We start from the raw sequence: 21,382 nt of genomic DNA, 5'->3' as shown, positions 1-21,382 counted from the left end.
TCCAACAGTCTCCCACTTGCACTAGAGTCAATAATCTAGTTCACATCGCCATGTGATTAACACTCACAGGTCACATCGCCATGTGACCAACATCCAAGAGTCTACTAGACTCAATGATCTAGTTCACATCACTATGTGATAAACACTCAAAGAGTTCTAGTTTGATCATGTTATGCTTGTGAGAGAGGTTGTAGTCAACGGGTCTTGCCATTCCACTTTATATGGTAGATGCTGCTACCACATTCCACTTGGAGCTATTCCAAATTATTGCTCCATTATATGTATCCGGTATCTCTACTCAGAGCTATCCGGATAGGTGTTAAGCTTGCATCGACGTAACTCTTTATGTCGAACTCTTTATCACCTCCATAACCGAAAAACATTTCCTTATTCCTCTAAGGATAATTTTGACTGCTATCTGGTGATCCACTCCTAGATCACCTTTGTACACTCTTGCCAGACATGTGGCAAGGCACACAATAGGTGCGGTACTTCAGCATGGCATACCGTATAGAGCCTATGACAAGAGCATACGGGACGACTTTTCGTCCTTCCTCTTTCTTCTGCCGTGGTCAATCTTCGAGTCTTGCTCAACTTCACACCTTACAACTCAGGTAAGAACCCCTTCTTTGACTGATCTATTTTGAACTCCTTAAAAAACATGTCAAGGTGTGTGTACTTTGAAAGTACCATCAGGCGTCTTGATCTATCTCTATAGATCTTGATGCCCAATATGTAAGCAGCTTTATCCAGGTCTTCCTTTGAAAAACACTCTTCAAACAACCGTTTATGCTTTCCAGAAATTCTACATTATTTCGGATCAACAATATGTCATCCACATATACTTATCAGAAATATTGTAGTGCTCCCACTCACCTTTTTGTAAATACAAGTTTCTAGCAAACATTGTATAAACCTAAAAGCTTTGATCACTCCATCAAAACATATATTCCGATTCCGAGATGCTTGCTCTAGTCCATAGAAGGATTGCTGGAGCCAGCATACCTTTTAGCATCCTTAGGATCGACAAAACCTTTTATTGTATCACATACAACTTTTCTTACAAAACTGGTAAGAAAACTTGTTTTTGACATCCATCTAAAAATACAGCTAACGCTAACATGATTCCGACGGACTTAAGCATCGTTACGGGTGAGAAATTGTCTTCTTAGTCAACTCCTTGAACTTGTGAAAAGACTCTTTCCCACAAGTCGAGCTTCATAGACGGTAACATTACCGCCCACGTCCGTCTTCTTCTTAAAGATCCATTTATCTCAATGGCTTGCCGATCATCGGGCAAGTCCACCAAAGTCCATACTTTGTTCTGATATATGGATCCTATCTCGGATTTCATGGCTTCTAACCACGTGTCGGAATACGGGCCCACCATCGCTTCTCCATAGCTTGTAGGTTTATTGTTGTCTAACAACATGATATCTAAGACAGGATTACTGTACCACTTAGGAGTAGTACATATCCTTGTCGACCTACGAGGTTTGATAGCAACTTGATCCGAAGCTTTATGATCACTATCATTAACTTCCTATTCAACAGACGTAGGCGCCACAGAAAACATCTTTCTGTGTTGCATCACTCTCTGGTTGAAGTAAAGGTTCGACAACCTCATCAAGTTCTATCTTCCTCCCACTCAATTCTTTCGAGAGAAACTCCTTCTCGAGAAAGGACCCGTTCTTAGTGACAAACAATTTGCCCTCGGATCTGAGATAGAAGGTATACCCTACTGTCACCTTTGGGTATCCTATGAAGATGTGTTTGTCCGCTTTGGGTTCGAGCTTCTCTGGCTGAAGCCTTAAGCATCGCAGCCCCAAACATTAAGAAACGACAACTTTGGTTTCGCAATGTTCATACGACATCATCTCAACGGACTTAGATGGTGTCCTATCTAAAGTGAATGCAGCTGTCTCTAACGCATAACCTCAAAATGAAAACGGTAGATTGGTAAGAGACATCATAGATCGCACCATATCTCATATGGTTCGATTACGACGTCCGGACACACCATTACAACTGTGGTGTTCCAGGTGGCTTCAACTGTGAAACAATTCCACAATGTCTTAAGTGATTTGCCAAACTCATAACTCAGAAAATCCCCTTTTTGATCAGATCGTAGGAACATGATCTTATTGTTATGATGATTCTTAACTTCACTCTGAAATCGCTTGAACTTTTCAAACGTTTCAGACTTGTGCTTCATTAAGTAGATATACCTATATCTACCCAAATCGTCAGTGAAGATGAGAAAATAGCGATATCCACCGCACGCTTCAATTCTCATTGGATCACACGCATCAGCATGCATGATTTCCAACAAGTCACTTGTCCGTTTCATTGTACCTGAAAACAGAGTCTTAGTCATCCTGCCCATGAGGCATGGCTCGCATGTGTCAAGTGATTCAAAATCAAGTGACTCCAAACATCCATCGACATGGAGTTTCTTCATGCATCTTACGCCAATGTGACCTAAGCGGCAGTGCCAAAAGAAAGTGGTACTATCATTATTAACTCTACATCTGTTGGCGTGAACATGTGTATTACCACGACTGAGATTCAATGAACCATTAACATAGGGTGCATGACCATGAAAGGTATCATTCATGTAAACAGAATAACCATTATTCTCTAACTTAAATGAATGACCGTATTGCAATGAGCATGATCTAATCATATTCATGCTCAACGTAGACACCTGATAACATTTATCTAGGTTCAATACAAATCCCGAAGGCAGATGGAGCGTGCGATGGTGATCTCATCAACTTTGGAAACACTTGTTGGAAATATGCCCTAGAGGCAATAATAAATTGATTATTATTATATTTCCTTGTTCATGATAATCGTTTATTATCCATGCTAGAATTGTATTGATAGGAAACTCAGATACATGTGTGGATACATGGACAACACCATGTCCCTAGTAAGCCTCTAGTTGACTGGCTCGTTGATCAAGAGATGGTTACGGTTTCCTAACCATGGACATTGGATGTCGTTGATAACGGGATCACATCATTAGGAGAATGATGTGATGGACAAGACCCAATCCTAAGCATAGCACTAGATCGTGTAGTTCGTATGCTAAAGCTTTTCCAATGTCAAGTATCATTTCCTTAGACCATGAGATTGTGCAACTCCCGGATACCGTAGGAGTGCTTTGGGTGTGCCAAACGTCACAACGTAACTGGGTGACTATAAAGGTGCACTACGGGTATCTCCGAAAGTGTCTGTTGGGTTGGCACGAATCGAGACTGGGATTTGTCACTCCGTGTGACGGAGAGGTATCTCTGGGCCCACTCGGTAGGACATCATCATAATGTGCACAATGTGATCAAGGAGTTGATCACGGGATGATGTGTTACGGAACGAGTAAAGAGACTTGCCGGTAACGAGATTGAACAAGGTATCGGGATACCGACGATCGAATCTCGGGCAAGTATCGTATCGATAGACAAAGGGAATTGTATACGTGATTGATTAAGTCCTTGACATCATGGTTCATCCGATGAGATCATCGTGGAACATGTGGGAGCCAACATGGGTATCCAGATCCCGCTGTTGGTTATTGACCGGAGAATGTCTCGGTCATGTCTGCATGTCTCCCGAACCCGTAGGGTCTACACACTTAAGGTTCGATGACGCTAGGGTTATAAAGGAAGCTTGTATGTGGTTACCGAATGTTTTTCGGAGTCCCGGATGAGATCCCGGACGTCACGAGGAGTTCCGGAATGGTCCGGAGGTAAAGATTTATATATGGGAAGTCCTGTTTTGGTCACCGGACAAGTTTCGGGGTCACCGGTATTGTACCGGGACCACCCGAAGGGTCCCGGGGGTCCACCGGGTGGGGCCACCTGCCCCGGGGGGCCACATGGGCTGTAGGGGTGTGAACCTTGGCCTATATGGGCCAAGGGCACCAGCCCCAAGAGGCCCATGCGCCAAGGGATAAGGAAAGGAAGAGTCCTAAAAGGGGAAGGCACCTCCGAGGTGCCTTGGGGAGGAGGGACTCCTCCTAGCCGCACCCTTCCTTGGAGGAAGGGCCAAGGCTGCGCCTCCCTCCCTCTCCCTTGCCCCTATATATATGTGGGGGGTGGGAGGGCAGCCATACCAATGTTTTGGTGCAGCCCTCTCCCCTCTCCCAAGTACTTCTCCTCTCCCGTGGTGCTTGGCGAAGCCCTGCAGGATTGCCATGCTCCTCCATCACCACCACGCCGTTGTGCTACTGCTGGATGGAGTATTCCTCAACCTCTCCCTCTCTCCTTGCTGGATCAAGGCGTGGGAGACATCGTCGGGCTGTACGTGTGTTGAACGCGGAGGTGTCGTCCGTTCGGCACTTGGTCATCGGTGATTTGGATCACGACGAGTACGACTCCATCAACCCCGTTCATTTGAACGCTTCCGCTTAGCGATCTACAAGGGTATGTAGATGCACTCTCCTTCCCCTCATTGCTGGTTTCTCCATAGATAGATCTTGGTGACACGTAGGAAAATTTTGAATTTCTGCTACGTTCCCCAACAACACTTCCAACACACATCGTCACCTCGCACTTAGCCAGTCTCCGTTCAGTCCGTAGCTTTTGCTTCAAGTCACCAATAATAGTAACTGAACCGGTATCCAATACCCAGGTGCTACTAGGAGTACTAGTGAGGTACACATTAATAACACGTATATACTTTGTTGAAGTTGCCAGCCTTCTTATCTACCATGCATTTGGGGTAATTCCGCTACCAGTGACCGTTCCCCATACAATAGAAGCACTTAGTCTCGGGTTTGGGTTCAACCTTGGGTTCCTTCACTGGAGCGGCAACTGGTTTGCCATCCATGAAGTTTCCCTTCTAGCCCTTGCCCTTCTTGAAACCAGTGGTCTTGTTAAACCATCAACACTTGATGCTCCTTCTTGATTTCTACCTTTTGCGGTCTTAAGCACCACGAACAGCTCCGGGATCAACTCCATCCCTTGCATGTAATAGTTCATCACGAAGATCTAGTAGCTTAGTGATAGTGGCTAGAGAACTCTATCAATCACTATCTTATCTGGAAGTTTAACTCCCACTTGATTTAAGTGATTGTAGCACCCAGACATTCTGAGCACATGCTCACTAGCTGAGTTATTCTCCTCCATCTTGTTGGCAAAAGAACTTGTCAGAGGTCTCACACCTCTCAATACGGGCATGAGCCTCAAATCCCAATTTCAGCTCTTGGAACATCTCATATGTTCTATGGCGTTCAAAACGTCATTGGAATCCCGATACTAAGCCGTAAAGTATGGTGCACTAAACTATCAAGTAGTCATCAGGATGCGTCTGTCAAGTGTTCACAACATCCACAGACGACGTTGTAGGGGTTTGCACATCGAGTGGTGCATCAAAGACATAAGCCTTCTATGTAGCAGTGAGGACACTCCTCGGACTACGGACCTAGTCCGCATCATTGCTTACAATATCTTTCAACTTAATCTTTCTCTAGGAACGTATTGAAACAGGGAGCTACAACGTGAGCTATTTATCTACAACATGTTTGCAAAGACAATTTAGACTATGTTCATGATAATTGAGTTCATCTAATCAAATTATTTAATGAACTCCCACTCAGATAGACATCCCTCTAGTCATCTAAGTGAAACATGATCCGAGTCAACTAGGCCGTGTCCGATCATCACGTGAGACGGACTAGTCAACATCGGTGAACACCTTCATGTTGATCATATCTTCTATACGACTCATGCTCGACCTTTTGGTCTTCCGTGTTCCGAGGCCATGTCTGTACATGCTAGGCTCGTCAAGTCAACCTAAGTGTATTGCGTGTGTAAATCTGGCTTACACCCGTTGTATTCGAACGTTAGAATCTATCACACCCGATCATCACGTGGTGCTTCGAAACAACGAACCTTCGGAACAGTGCACAGTTAGGGGGAACACTTTCTTGAAATTATTACGAGGGATCATCTTATTTAAGCTACCGTCATTCTAAGCAAATAAGATGTAAAACATGATAAACATCACATGCAATCAAATAGTGACATGATATGGCCAATATCATTTTGCTCCTTTTGATCTCCATCTTCGGGGCTCCATGATCATCGTTGTCACCGGCATGACACCATGATCTCCATCATCGTTTCTTCTTGAAGTTGTCTCGTCATCTATTACTTCTACTACTATGGCTAACGGTATAGTAATAAAGTAAAGTAATTACATGACATTTATGTTGACACGCAGGTCATAGATAAATTAAGACAACTCCTATGGCTCCTGCCGATTGTCATACTCATCGACATGCAAGGCGTGATTCCTATTACAAGAACATGATCAATCTCATACATCACATATATCATTCATCACATCCTTTTAGCCATATCACATCACAAGGCATATGCTGCAAAAACAAGTTAGACGTCCTCTAATTGTTGTTGCAAGTTTTTACGTGGCTGCTATAGGTTTCTAGCAAGAACGTTTCTTACCTACGCGAAACCACAACATGATAAGCCAATTTCTATTTACCCTTCATAAGGACCCTCTTCATCGAATCCGATCCGACTAAAGTGGGAGAGACAGACACCCGCTAGCCACCTTATGCAACTAGTGCATGTCAGTCGGTGGAACCAGTCTCACGTAAGAGTACGTGTAAGGTCGGTCCGGGCCGCTTCATTCCACGATGCCGCCGAATCAAGATAAGACTAGTAACGGCAAGTAAATTGACAAAATCGACACCCACAACTGCTTTGTGTTCTACTCGTGCATAGAAACTACGCATAGACCTAGCTCATGATGCCACTGTTGGGGATCGTAGCAGAAATTCATATTTTTCTACGCATCACCAAGATCAATCTATGGAGTAATCTAGCAACGAGGGGAAGGAGAGTGCATCTACATACCCTTGTAGATCGCTAAGCGAAAGCGTTCAAGTGAACGGGGTCGATGGAGTCGTACTCGTCGTGATCCAAATCACCGATGATCCTAGCGCCGAACGGACGGCACCTCCGCGTTCAACACACGTATGGTTGGGAGACGTCTCCTCCTTCTTGATCCAGCAAGGGGAGAGGAGAAGTTGAGGGACAACTCCAGCACCACGACGGCATGGTGGCTATGGAGCTCGTGGTTCTCTAGCAGGGCTTCGCCAAGCACTATGGAGGAGGAGGAGGTGTAGGAGGAGGGAGGGCTGCTCCAGGGAAGAGGTGCGGCTGCCCTCTCTCTCCCTCACTATATATAGGGGGAAGGGAGGAGGGGGAGGCGCCCTAGGGTTCCCTAGGGGAGGGGCGTCGGCCACAGGGGAAACCCTAGATGGGTTTGGGCGCCCCCATCCCCTAGGAAACTTGCCCCCCAAGCCGGGAGGGGTGGCTGCCCTAGGAGTGGCGCCCCCACCTCTCCTGGTTACGTGAGATGGGGTGGGAGGGGCGCTCAGCCCATTAGTGGGCTGATGTGCCCTCTCCCCTTGGCACATAAGGCCCCCCAACGCTTGCCGGGGCCTCCGAAACCCCTTTCGGACACGCTGGTCATCACCTGGTACCCGCGGAACAATTCCGGACTCCAATACCCTTCGTCCAATATACCGATCTTCACCTCCGGACCATTCCGGAGCTCCTCGTCATGTCCGGGATCTCATCCGGGACTCCGCACAACCTTCGGTAACCACATACTATTTCCCATAACAACTCTAGCGTCACCGAACCTTAAGTGTGTAGACCCTACGGGTTCGGGAACCATGCAGACATGACCGAGACAACTCTCCGGCCAATAATCAACAGCGGGATCTGGATACCCATGTTGGCTCCCACATGTTCCACGATGATCTCATCGGATGAACCACGATGTCGAGGATTCAATCAATCCCGTATACAATTCCCTTTGTCCAGCGGTATTGTACTTGCCCGAGAATCGATCGTCGGTATCCGATACCTTGTTCAATCTCGTTACCGGCAAGTCTCTTTACTCGTTCCGTAACACATCATCCCGTGATCAACTCCTTGGTCACATTGTGCATATTATGATGATGTCCTACCGAGTGGGCCTAGAGGTACCTCTCCGTTTACACGGAGTGACAAATCCCAGTCTCGATTCGTGCCAACCCAACAGACACTTTCGGACATACCTGTAGTGAACCTTTATAGCCACCCAGTTACGTTGTGACGTTTGGCACACCCAAAGCACTCCTACGGTATCCGGGAGTTGCACAATCTCATGGTCTAAGGAAATGATACTTGACATTAGAAAAGATTTAGCATACGAACTACACGATCTTTGTGCTAGGCTTAGGATTGGGTCTTGTCCATCACATCATTCTCCTAATGATGTGATCCCATTATCAATGACATCCAATGTCCATGGTCAAGAAACCGTAACCATCTTATTGATCAACGAGCTAGTCAACTAGAGGCTTACTAGGGACATGGTGTTGTCTATGTATCCACACATGTATCTGAGTTTCCTATCAATACAATTCTATGATGGATAATAAACGGTTATCATGAACAATGAAATATAATAATAACCAATTTATTATTGCCTATAGGGCATATTTCCAACAGTCTCCCACTTGCACTAGAGTCAATAATCTAGTTCACATCGCCATGTGATTAACACTCACAGGTCACATCACCATGTGACCAACATCCAAGAGTCTACTAGACTCAATGATCTAGTTCACATCACTATGTGATAAACACTCAAAGAGTTCTAGGTTTGATCATGTTATGCTTGTGAGAGAGGTTGTAGTCAATGGGTCTTTCCATATTCAGATCCCTATGTATTCGCAAAACTTTATATTGTAGATGCTGCTACCACGTTCCACTTGGAGCTATTCCAAATTATTGCTCCATTATACGTATCCGGTATCTCTACTCAGAGCTATCCGGATAGGTGTTAAGCTTGCATCGACGTAACTCTTTATGTCGAACTCTTTATCACCTCCATAACCGAGAAACATTTCCTTATTCCTCTAAGGATAATTTTGACTGCTATCTGGTGATCCACTCCTAGATCACCTTTGTACCCTCTTGCCAGACATGTGGCAAGGCACACAATAGGTGTGGTACTTCAGCATGGCATACCGTATAGAGCCTATGACAAGAGCATAGGGGACGACTTTTCGTCCTTCCTCTTTCTTCTGCCGTGGTCAATCTTCGAGTCTTACTCAACTTCACACCTTACAATTCAGGTAAGAACCCCTTCTTTGACTGATCTATTTTGAACTCCTTTAAAAACATGTCAAGGTGTGTGTTCTTTGAAAGTACCATCACGCGTCTTGATCTATCTCTATAGATCTTGATGCGCAATATGTAAGCAGCTTTATCCAAGTCTTCCTTTGAAAAACACTCTTTGAACAACCGTTTATGCTTTCCAGAAATTCTACATTATTTCGGATCAACAATATGTCATCCACATATACTTATCAGAAATGTTGTAGTGCTCCCACTCACCTTTTTGTAAATACAAGTTTCTAGCAAACATTGTATAAACCTAAAAGCTATCATCACTCCATCAAAACATATATTCCGATTCCGAGATGCTTGCTCTAGTCCATAGAAGGATTGCTGGAGCCAGCATACCTTTTAGCATCCTTAGGATCGACAAAACCTTTTATTGTATCACATACAACTTTTCTTACAAAACTGGTAAGAAAACTTGTTTTTGACATCCATCTAAAAATACAGCTAACGCTAACATGATTCCGACGGACTTAAGCATCGTTACGGGTGAGAAATTGTCTTCTTAGTCAACTCCTTGAACTTGTGAAAAGACTCTTTCCCACAAGTCGAGCTTCATAGACGGTAACATTACCGCCCACGTCCGTCTTCTTCTTAAAGATCCATTTATCTCAATGGCTTGCCGATCATCGGGCATGTCCACCAAAGTCCATACTTTGTTCTGATATATGGATCCTATCTCGGATTTCATGGCTTCTAACCATTTGTCGGAATACGGGCCCACCATCGCTTCTCCATAGCTCGTAGGTTTATTGTTGTCTAACAACATGATATCTAAGACATGATTACTGTACCACTTAGGAGTAGTACATATCCTTGTCAACCTACGAGGTTCGATAGCAACTTGATCCGAAGCTTTATGATCACTATCATTAACTTCCTATTCAACAGACGTAGGCGCCACAGAAAACATCTTTCTGTGTTGCATCACTCTCTGGTTGAAGTAAAGGTTCGACAACCTCATCAAGTTCTATCTTCCTCCCACTCAATTCTTTCGAGAGAAACTCCTTCTTGAGAAAGGACCCGTTCTTAGCGACAAACAATTTTCCCTCGGATCTGAGATAGAAGGTATACCCTACTGTCACCTTTGGGTATCCTATGAAGATGTGTTTGTCCGCTTTGGGTTCGAGCTTCTCTGGCTGAAGCCTTAAGCATCGCAGCCCCAAACATTAAGAAAGGATAACTTTGGTTTCTTGCCAAACCAATGTTCATATGACATCGTCTCAACGGACTTAGATGGTGTCCTATCTAAAGTGAATGCAGCTGTCTCTAACGCATAACCTCAAAATGAAAACGGTAGATTGGTAAGAGACATCATAGATTGCACCATATCTCATAGGGTTCGATTACGACGTCCGGACACACCATTACAACGACGACGGACGGCGGGCGACGGGCGACGGGCGGCGACACGACGACGACGGGATCGAGCGGCGCGCGCGGTTTGAGACGAAGTGGGGGATGAAAACTGAAATTTTCGTAAGTGTTATATATATAGGATGGGCCTTTAGTACCGGTTGGTGGCTCCAACCGGTACTAAAGGCCTATTTTCGCCAGGCCAAGCGACGAGAAACGAAGCCTTTAGTACCGGTTGGAGCCACGAACCGGTACTAAAGGCCCGACCTTTAGTACCAGTTGGTGGCTCCAACCGGTACTAAAGGCCTAGCGCTGCCACCCCGCGGTGCACAAAGTTTAGTCCCACCTCGCTGGGCGAAGGGCAGCCGCACTGGTTTATAAACACAGCCGCGGCTGCCTCTTTGAACTCCTCTATATAGCAGGCTTGTGGGCCTAACTTCTGCGCGCTGCCCTGTGAGTCTACTGGGCCTTTAGGGCCTGTAATTGCATGCCCGTGGCCTAGCAGGCCCACAGGGCAGCGCCCCAATTTTTTATAGTTTTTTTCTTTTCTGTTTTGTTTTCTTCTATTTATTTCTGCGTAGTTTTTTGTATAGTTTTTCTTTTCTGTTATATTTATTTTCTTCTATTTATTTCTTTTATGAAAAATAGCAAATATAATTTTTTTCTTTTCTGCTTTATTTTTTCTTCTATTTATTTCGGAGTAGTTTTTTTATTTTCTGCTATATTTATTTTCTTTTATTTATTTCTGAGTAGTTTTTTTATATAGTTTTTTCTTTTCTGCTATAGTTTTTTTCTTTTCTGCTATTTTTTCTTTTCTGCTTTATTTATTTTTTTCTATTCATTTATTTTTATATACCATGCCAAGTTGATGGTTGAAACTTGATGGTGAAAGTCTGGAGTTATAACCAAAGTTTAAAAAAAATGAAATGCCGAAGTGCAACTAGTTTTTGCCATAACAGAAGAAGTCCGGAGTTGTAATAAGTTATTAAAAATAAAAAAGAGGTGCAATACTCGTTAATTAGCTTCAAGCCTTTCGGAATAGTGTAAACTGCACTGCACATAGCTCCGTGCAGTCTACCATATTCCTCAAGGCTTGAAGCTAAGCAACGTGATCATTGAGTCGCTTCTTCATTGTCTCTGCACTCAGGGCTTATAAACCGCTCCTAATCCCTCTCTCTTCGCGATGTGGGACTAAAAAACAGCTTACTAAGAAACTGTAGTACTGGTTCATGCCATGAACCGGTACTAAAGGTGCTCGTGGGGCCCCAGCCTTACCTGACGCAACCTCATTAGTACCAGTTCGTGGCACGAACCGGTGCTAAAGGTTCGCCACGAACCGGTACTAAAGAGCTCCGCCCGCCTAGCAGTTGGAACCGGTACTAAAGAGCTCCTCCCGCCTAGCAGTTGAATGGTGCATACTGAATGCACAAAAATTCTGGAGTTGTAATAAGTTTAGAAAAATGAAATGCCTTTGTAACAGATGAGTTTAATTTCGTCAGAAACCTGAATACTTCGAAAGAGATTATCCAGTTTGTAAACGAAGTGCATCCAGTTTTTGCCATAACCCTCTCTACTTTTTTGAACATGATATGTGGGTGAAATGATGATACCATGCCAAGTTTCAACTTTTTCATAGTTCATTTGTAGTGCTTTTCAATTTCCAGGTCATTTAGTTCTCAAAACAAATCATTAAATGCATGAAAAATAGCAAATGAAGGCATAAACGGTTGAAAGTTGATAGCGTCGCTTTGAATGGTGCATACTGAACGCAAAAAATATAAGAGCATTTAGATCATGATCTTATATTTCTTTACAGTCTGAATTGTCAATATGATCTTATACATCAAAAATACTTTGATCATCAATGATCTTTGTGTGTACAATATCAATTGTCAATATGAGTCCTCAACGATTTATAAACCGATGAAGACTCATATTGCGGCCACAAATTCTACACATAGAGTTCAATGAAGACCAAGTGCTTGTGATAGTTTTGAAAAGTAACATATTTAAGGTGGTAAAAGGCTTGTTAGGGGAGCGAGGTGGGACTAAAAACATCTTGCCATAACCTCATTAGTACCGGTTCGTTTTGTGAAACCATGCCCAATTTCAACATTTTCACAGTTCATTTTGTAGTGATTTTCAATTTCATGGTCATTTAGCTCTCTAAACAATTCGGTAAATGACTAAAAAACAGCAAATGATGTCACAACGTGTTGGAAATTGATGACGCTGCTTTGAATGCTGCATACTGAATGCAAAAGAAGTCGGGAGTTCAAATTAGTATAAGAACATTGAAGTGCCCGTGTAACAGATGAGTTCTCGTCCGAATCCATGATACTCCGAAAGACATTGTCCAGGTTGTACACGAAGTGCGTCCAGTTTTTGCCGTGACCCTCTCTACTCTTTCGCACATGCTATGCGGGTGAAATGATGATACCATGCCAAATTTCAACATTTTCACAGTTCATTTTGTAGTGATTTTCAATTTCACGGTCATTTAGCTCTCTAAACAATTCGGTAAATGACTGAAAAACAGCAAATGATGTCAGAACGTGTTGGAAATTTATGACACCGGTTTGAATGCTGCATAATGAACGCAAAAGAAGTCCAGAGTTCAAATAAGTATAAAAAACATTGAAGTGCCTGTGTAACAGATGAGTTCTCGTCCGAAACACTGATACTCCGAAAGAAATTATCCAATTTGTACACGAAGTGCGTCCAGTTTTTGCCGTGACCCTCTCTACTCCTTCGCACATGCTATGCGGGTGAAATAATGATACCATGCCAAATTTCAACATTTTCACAGTTCATTTTGTAGTGATTTTCAATTTCACGGTCATTTAGCTCTCTAAACAATTCGGTAAATGACTGAAAAACAGCAAATGATGTCAGAACGTGTTGGAAATTGATGATGCCGCTTTGAAAGACAAGAATTCCGGAGTTCAAATAAGTTATTAAAAATAAAAAAAGAGGTGCAATGCTGGTTAATTTGCTTCAAGCCTTTTGGAATAGTGTAGACTGCACTGCACATGGCTCAGTGCAATCTATGCTATTCTGAAAGGCTTGAAGCTAAGCAACGTGCAGGTGAGCATTGCGCCTCTTTGTCATTGTCTCTGCACTCACGGCTTATAAACCGCTCATACTGCCTCTCTCTTGGCGAGGTGGGACTAAAAATCAGCTTACTAAGAAACTCTAGTACCGGTTCATGCCATGAACCGGTACTAAAGGTCTTCGTGGGGGCCCCAGCCTAACCATAGCCTAACACAGCCTCATTAGTACCGGTTCATGGCATGAACCGGCACTAAAGGTTGCCCACGAACTGGTACTAATGATGCCTGCCCGCCTAGCCGTTGGAACCGGCACTAATGGTCACATTAGTGCCGGCTCAAATTCAAACCGGCACTAATGTGCTTCACATTTGACCCTTTTTCTACTAGTGGTCTAATAACACCATCTACTCCTTCTTTATAAAGATGTGGGTCATCCCAAAAGTAATGTCTCAAATCATAGAAGAACTTTTTCTTTTGTTGGTATGTGAAGCTAGGTGGTATAAATTTAGCAACTTTGTAATTAGCATAATCAGCATACCAAGGGGTACTACGAGAAGTACTTATGACATTTAATTGTTCATCAGGAAAGCTATCATCAATAGGTAGTGGGTCATCAAGAACATTCTCTAACCTAGATAAGTTGTCTGCAACGGGGTTCTCAGCTCCTTTTCTATCAACAATATGCAAATCAAATTCTTGTAGCAAGAGAACCCATCTAATAAGTCTAGGTTTAGCATCTTTCTTCTCCATAAGATATTTAATAGCAGCATGATCAGTGTGGATAGTTACTTTAGAATCAACAATATAAGGTCTGAACTTATCACAAGCAAATACAACTGCTAAAAGTTATTTTCCAGTAGTAGCATAATTTCTTTGAGCATTGTCTAGAGTCTTACTAGCATAATGGATAACATTTAATTTTTTATCAACTCTTTTCCCTAGAACAACACCTACAGCATAATCGCTAGCATCACACATAATTTCAAAGGGTAAATTCCAATCAGGTGGCTGAACAATAGGTGCAGAGACTAATGATTTCTTAAGTATTTCAAATGCTTCTACACAATCATCATCAAAGACAAATGGTATATCTTTTGTAATAAATTATTGAGAGGCCGAGAAATTTTTGAGAAGTCCTTAATGAACCTCCTATAAAATCCTGCGTAACCAAGGAAACTTCTTATACCTTTGATGTCCTTGGGACATGGCATCTTTTCAATAGCATCAACCTTGGCTTTATCAACTTCAATACCTCTTTCAGAAACTTTATGCCCCCAGACAATACCTTCATTTACCATAAAGTGGCACTTTTCCCAATTCAAGACAAGATTAGTTTCTTCACATCTCTGCAAAACTCGATCAAGATTGCTCAAGCAATCATCAAAAGAAGAGCCATAGACGGAAAAGTCGTCCATGAAAACCTCACAAATCTTTTCACAAAAGTCAGAGAATATAGCCTTCATGCATCTTTGAAAGGTAGCAGGTGCATTACATAAACCAAAAGGCATACGTCTATAAGAAAAAGTACCAAAAGGGCATGTAAAAGTAGTCTTTGATTGATCTTTAGCCGACACAGGTATTTGAGAGAAACCGGAATAACCATCTAGAAAGCAGTAATGTGTATGTTTGCATAATCTTTCTAGCATTATATCGATAAAAGGTAAGGGGTAATGATCTTTCTTAGTAGCTTTATTTAATTTGCGGAAATCAATTACCATCCTATAACTTGTAATAATTCTTTGTGGAATCAATTCATATTTATCATTAGGAACAACAGTAATACCTCCCTTCTTAGGGACACAATGAATAGGACTTACCCACTGACTATCAGCAACGGGATAAATTATACCTGCCTCCAGAAGCTTTAGTATTTCTTTTCTTACCACTTCTTTCATTTTAGGATTCAGACGTCATTTGGCATCTGCTTCCAAATTTATTTTATGTTGACATAGAGTGGGACTAATGCCCTTAAGATCATCAAGAGTATATCCAATAGTAGCATAGTGCTTCTTCAGAGTTTTCAATAATATTTCTTCTTCATGCTCTGAAAGGTTAGCACTAATAATAACAGCATATTTAAGATTATCAGGCAACGGTTTAAGCTCAAACACGGGATCACCCTTAGGTGGTGGAGGATCCCCTAGGATTTCAACAGGCAAATTGTGTTTCAGCATAGGTTCTTGTTTAAAGAATACTTCATCTATTTCCCTTCTTTCATTCATAAACATATCATTCTCATGGTCTAGCAAATATTGTTCTAAAGGATCACTAGGAGGTACGGCAATAGAAGCAAGACCAATAATTTCATCCTTACTAGGCAATTCTTCTTCACGGTGTTGTTTACTAAATTTAGAGAAATTAAATTCATGAGTCATATCATCCAAGCCAATAGTAATAACATTCTTTTCGCAGTCTATCCTAACATTAACTGTATTCAAGAAGGGTCTACCAAATATAATGGGACAAAATCTATCTTGTGGGGAACTAAGAACAAGAAAATCAGCAGGATATTTAGTTTTCCCACACAAGGCTTCAACATCTCTTACAATTTCCATTGCTGAAATAGTATCTCTATTAGCAAGTTTAATTGTGACATCAATATCTTCTAACTCAGCAGGTGCAATTTCATTCTTGATTTCTTTATACAAGTCATAAGGTATAACACTAGCACTAGCACACATATCACATAAGCCATGATAACAATGATCTCCTATTTTAACAGAAATAACAGGCACGCCTACCATAGGTCTATGTTTATCTTTAACACAAGGTTTAGCAATTCTAGCAGTTTCACCGCAGAACTGAATAACATGCTCATCAATATTATCAAACAAGAGCTCTTTAACAATAGCAATATTAGGTTCAACTTTAACTTGCTCAGGAGGTGTATATGTTTTAATATTGCTTTTACGAACCACAGTTGAAGCTTTAGCATGATCCTTTATTCTAACAGGGAAAGGTGGTTTCTCAACATAAGAAGTAGTAACAATAGGATCATTATAAGTGATAGTCTTTTCTTCAACTTTTATAGGTGCAGCTACTTTTACTTCTATGGGAGGATGATATTTAAACCACTTCTCCTTAGGGAGATCAACATAAGTAGAAAAAGATTCACAGAAAGAAGCTACTATCTCAGAATCAAGTCCATATTTAGTGCTAAACTTACGAAAAATATCGGTATCCATAAAATATTTAACACAATCAAACTTAGGTGTCATATCTGACTCCTTACCATTGTCGGGGTCCCAATCTTCAGAGTTGCGTTTAATTCTATCCAATAAATCCTATTTGAATTCAATAGTCTTTATCATAAAAGAGCCAGCACAAGAAGTATCAAGCATGGTGCGATTGTTATCAGAAAGCCGAGCATAGATTTTTTGAATAATCATTTCTCTTGAGAGCTCATGATTGGGGCATGAATATAACATTGATTTAAGCCTCCCCAAGCTTGAGCGATGCTTTCTCCTTTGCGAGGCCAAAAATTATATATATAATTGCGATCACGATGAACAAGATGCATAGGGTAATACTTTTGATGAAATTCCAGTTTCAATTTTCTATAGTTTCATGATCTCGTATCATCACATAGCCTATACCATATCAATGCGTCTCCCTTCAAAGATAAAGGGAAGACCTTCTTCTTAGCAACATCATCGGGTATACCTGCAAGCTTAAATAATACACAAACTTCATCCACATATATTAGGTGTTCATCAGGATGCTTTGTTCCATCTCCTGTAAAAGGATTAGCTAGCAGTTTTTCTATCATACCCGAAGGATACTCATAAGAAATTTCATTTTCATATTCATTTTCAATAGGTTCAGTAGGTTGAGGAGCAACTCTTTGCTCTACTGGTCGGGGTGAAGATACCCCGAACAAGCCCCTCAGAGGATTAGTATCCATAGTAACAAGTGACAGTAAATTTCAGCACACTATATAAATTTTTCCTTACCAAATTGCACCTACCAAAGGCGCTTCACTCCCAGGCAACGGCGCCAGAAAAGAGTCTTGATGACCCACAAGTATAGGGGATCTATCGTAGTCCTTTCGTTAAGTAAGAGTGTCGAACCCAACGAGGAGCAGAAGGAAATGATAAACGGTTTTCAGCAAGGTATTCTCTGCAAGTACTGAAATAAGTGGTAATAGATAGTTTTGTAATCAGATAATTTGTAACGAGCAACAAGTAACAAAAGTAAATAAAGTGCAGCAAGGTGGCCCAATCCTTTTTGTAGCAAAGGACAAGCCTAGACAAACTCTTATATAAGGAAAAGCGCTCCCGAGGACACATGGGAATATCGTCAAGCTAGTTTTCATCACGTTCATATGATTCGCGTTCGGTACTTTGATAATTTGACATGTGGGGGGACCGGTGCTTGGGTGCTGTTCTTACTTGAACAAGCATCCAACTTATGATTAACCTCTATTGCAAGCATCCGCAACTACAACAAAAGTATTAAGGTAAACCTAACCATAGCATGAAACATATGGATCCAAATCAGCCCCTTACGAAGCAAACGCATAAACTAGGGTTTATGCTTCTGTCACTCTAGCAACCCATCATCTACTTATTACTTCCCAATGCCTTCCTCTAGGCCCAAAAATGGTGAAGTGTTATGTAGTCGACGTTCACATAACACCACTAGAGGCTAGACAACATACATCTTATCAAAATATCGAACGAATACCAAATTCACATGACTACTAATAGCAAGACTTCTCCCTTGTCCTCAGGAACAAACGTAACTATCACAAAGCATAAACATGTTCATAATTAGAGGGGTCTTAATATGCATATAGGATCTGAACATATGATCTTCCACCAATTAAACCAACTAGCATCAACTACAAGGAGTAATTAACACTACTAGCACCAATCCCGGACTAGGAGACAAGAATTGGATACAAGAGATGAACTAGGGTTTTGAGATGAGATGGTGTTGATGAAGATGTTGATGGAGATAGCCCTCTCCCGATGAGAGGAGCATTGGTGATAACGGTGGTCATGATTTCCCCCTCCGGGAGGGAAGTTTCCCCGGCAGAACAGCTCTGCCGGAGCTCTAGATTGGATCCGCCAAGGTTCCACCTCGTGGCGGCGGAGTTTCGTCCCGAAAGGTTGCTTCCTATTTTTTTTCTCGACGAAAGACTTCATATAGGAGAAGATGGTCATCGGAGAGCCACCAAGGGGCCCATGAGATAGGGGGCGCGCCTTAGGAGGGGGGGCCCACCCTCGTGAACAGGGTGTGGGCCCCTGGTCTTCATCTTTGGCGAGGATTTTTCATTATTTATTATAAGGTATCCCGTGGAGTTTCAAGACTTTTGGAGTTGTGCAGAATAGGTCTCTAATATTTGCTCCTTTTCCAGCCCAAAATTCCAGCTGCCGGCATTCTCCCTCCTTATGTAAACCTTGTAAAATAAGAGAGAATAGCCATAAGTATTGTGACATAATGTGAAATAACAGCCCATAATGCAATAAATATCGATATAAAAGCATGATGCAAAATGGACGTATCACTAAATGACCCTGAAATTCAAAACCACTACAAATGAACTCGGGGAGATGCAGAGAGCCTAGTTCAGGTGGTGATAGCTCGAGCCACCGGAGACGAGCATGGTGCCGGCGGGGTGATGAATGTTGAGCAGGTGGCACGCGGGGGTGGCTGAAACCCTATCGAGTGGGGAGAGGCCGAAATTCACCATGACTTTTGTACTGGGAATGTTTGCATTAGGGCATGCCGCATTAGGCTGGGTATGACTGTCTTAATTCTGTCGTAAAATCATTACGTATGTACATACGTGATAGAAAACATGACCAGCTGTCACAAACGCGCATCATCGTGGATATGTTTTTTTCGTAGTGCTTGGCAACTTTTAGCTATAAGTGGCAAATCCGAAACATGAAACAGAATTCTGTCTAATTCAAATCAATAGAAACTACAACGGTTGATCCAGAACTAGACTGTCATTAGTACTAATGCATCAGGCCCGCTAGGTCTGAAGCAGTTACTGTTGCTGAAATGCCTCAAGAAGTTCAGATAGTAGAGGGCGTAGCTGAATTGCAGTCAAGTACTCAGCAGGCAACCAAATCGAATGGGTTGGCCAACAGGCCCACTAGGTCAAGGCCGTGAATGGGTTGTAATCCTGCTCTTCATCCCAACGGCTGGCAGTTTTTCTCAAAAAAAACACTGGCATAACTCGCCCCACTAGGTCTGAAACAGAATTCTGTCTAGTTCAAATCAATAGAAACTACAACGGTTGATCCAGAACTAGACTGTCATTAGTACTAATGCATCAGGTCCACTAGGTCTAAAGCAGTTACTGTTGCTGAAATGCCTCAAGAAGTTCAGATAGTAGAGGGCGTAGCTGAATTGCAGTCAAGTACTCAGCAGGCAACCAAATCGAATGGGTTGGCCAACAGGCCCACTAGGTCAAGGCCGTGAATGGGTTGTAATCCTGCTCTTTATCCCAACGGCTGGCAGTTTTTCTCAGAAAAAAACACTGGCATAACTCGCCCCACTAGGTCTGAAACAGAATTCTGTCTAATTCAAATCAATAGAAACTACAACGGTTGATCCAGAACTAGACTGTCATTAGTACTAATGCATCAGGTCCACTAGGTCTGAAGCAGTTACTGTTGCTGAAATGCCTCAAGAAGTTCAGATAGTAGAGGGCGTAGCTGAATTGCAGTCAAGTACTCAGCAGGCAACCAAATCGAATGGGTTGGCCAACAGGCCCACTAGGTCAAGGCCGTGAATGGGTTGTAATCCTGCTCTTTATCCCAACGGCTGGCAGTTTTTCTCAGAAAAAACACTGGCATAACTCGCCCCACTAGGTCTAAAACAGAATTCTGTCTAATTCAAATCAATAGAAACTACAACGGTTGATCCAGAACTAGACTGTCATTAGTACTAATGCATCAGGCCCACTAGGTCTGAAGCAGTTACTGTTGCTGAAATGCCTCAAGAAGTTCAGATAGTAGAGGGCGTAGCTGAATTGCAGTCAAGTACTCAGCAGGCAACCAAATCGAATGGGTTGGCCAACAGGCCCACTAGGTCAAGGCCGTGAATGGGTTGTAATCCTGCTCTTTATCCCAACGGCTGGCAGTTTTTCTCAAAAAAAACACTGGCATAACTCGCCCCACTAGGTCTGAAACAGAATTCTATCTAATTCAAATCAATAGAAACTACAACAGTTGATCCAGAACTAGACTGTCATTAGTACTAATGCATCAAGCCCACTAGGTCTGAAGCAGTTACTGTTGCTGAAATGCCTCAAGAAGTTCAGATAGTAGAGGGCGTAGCTGAATTGCAGTCAAGTACTCAGCAGGAAACCAAATCGAATGGGTTGGCCAACAGGCCCACTAGGTCAAGGCCGTGAATGGGTTGTAATCCTGATCTTTATCCCAACGGCTGGCAGTTTTTCTCAAAAAAAAACACTGGCATAACCCCCACCCCCCCAAAAGAAACTGGTGGCTGTAGCAGGGGATTCATCGACCAACTCTATTCATATTTTCCGTATAAAGTGAATACCAATGCTTCACGATCACGTATTAATGATCTAAATATATGGTATTCACCAGATAAAAATTATATTTCTAAACTTAAACGAAACACAACCACGATATATATACTGTAAATTGTGGGAAATTTTAACTGAGGATCCAGTACTGGACTTGCTTTCAAAAACGAATCCACGATTCTGTCAAGTTAAATACTCTTTGCGGCACATGAGCGAAACACAACGCAGGACCATATAAATACATT

Source organism: Triticum urartu, chromosome 6A (genome assembly GCF_056163025.1).
Source record: "Triticum urartu cultivar PI428250 chromosome 6A, HENAU_Tu73, whole genome shotgun sequence".
Classification (NCBI taxonomy): Eukaryota; Viridiplantae; Streptophyta; class Magnoliopsida; order Poales; family Poaceae; genus Triticum; species Triticum urartu.
The sequence above is the reverse complement of the archived record's forward strand: the minus strand, read 5'-3'. Positions refer to the sequence as shown.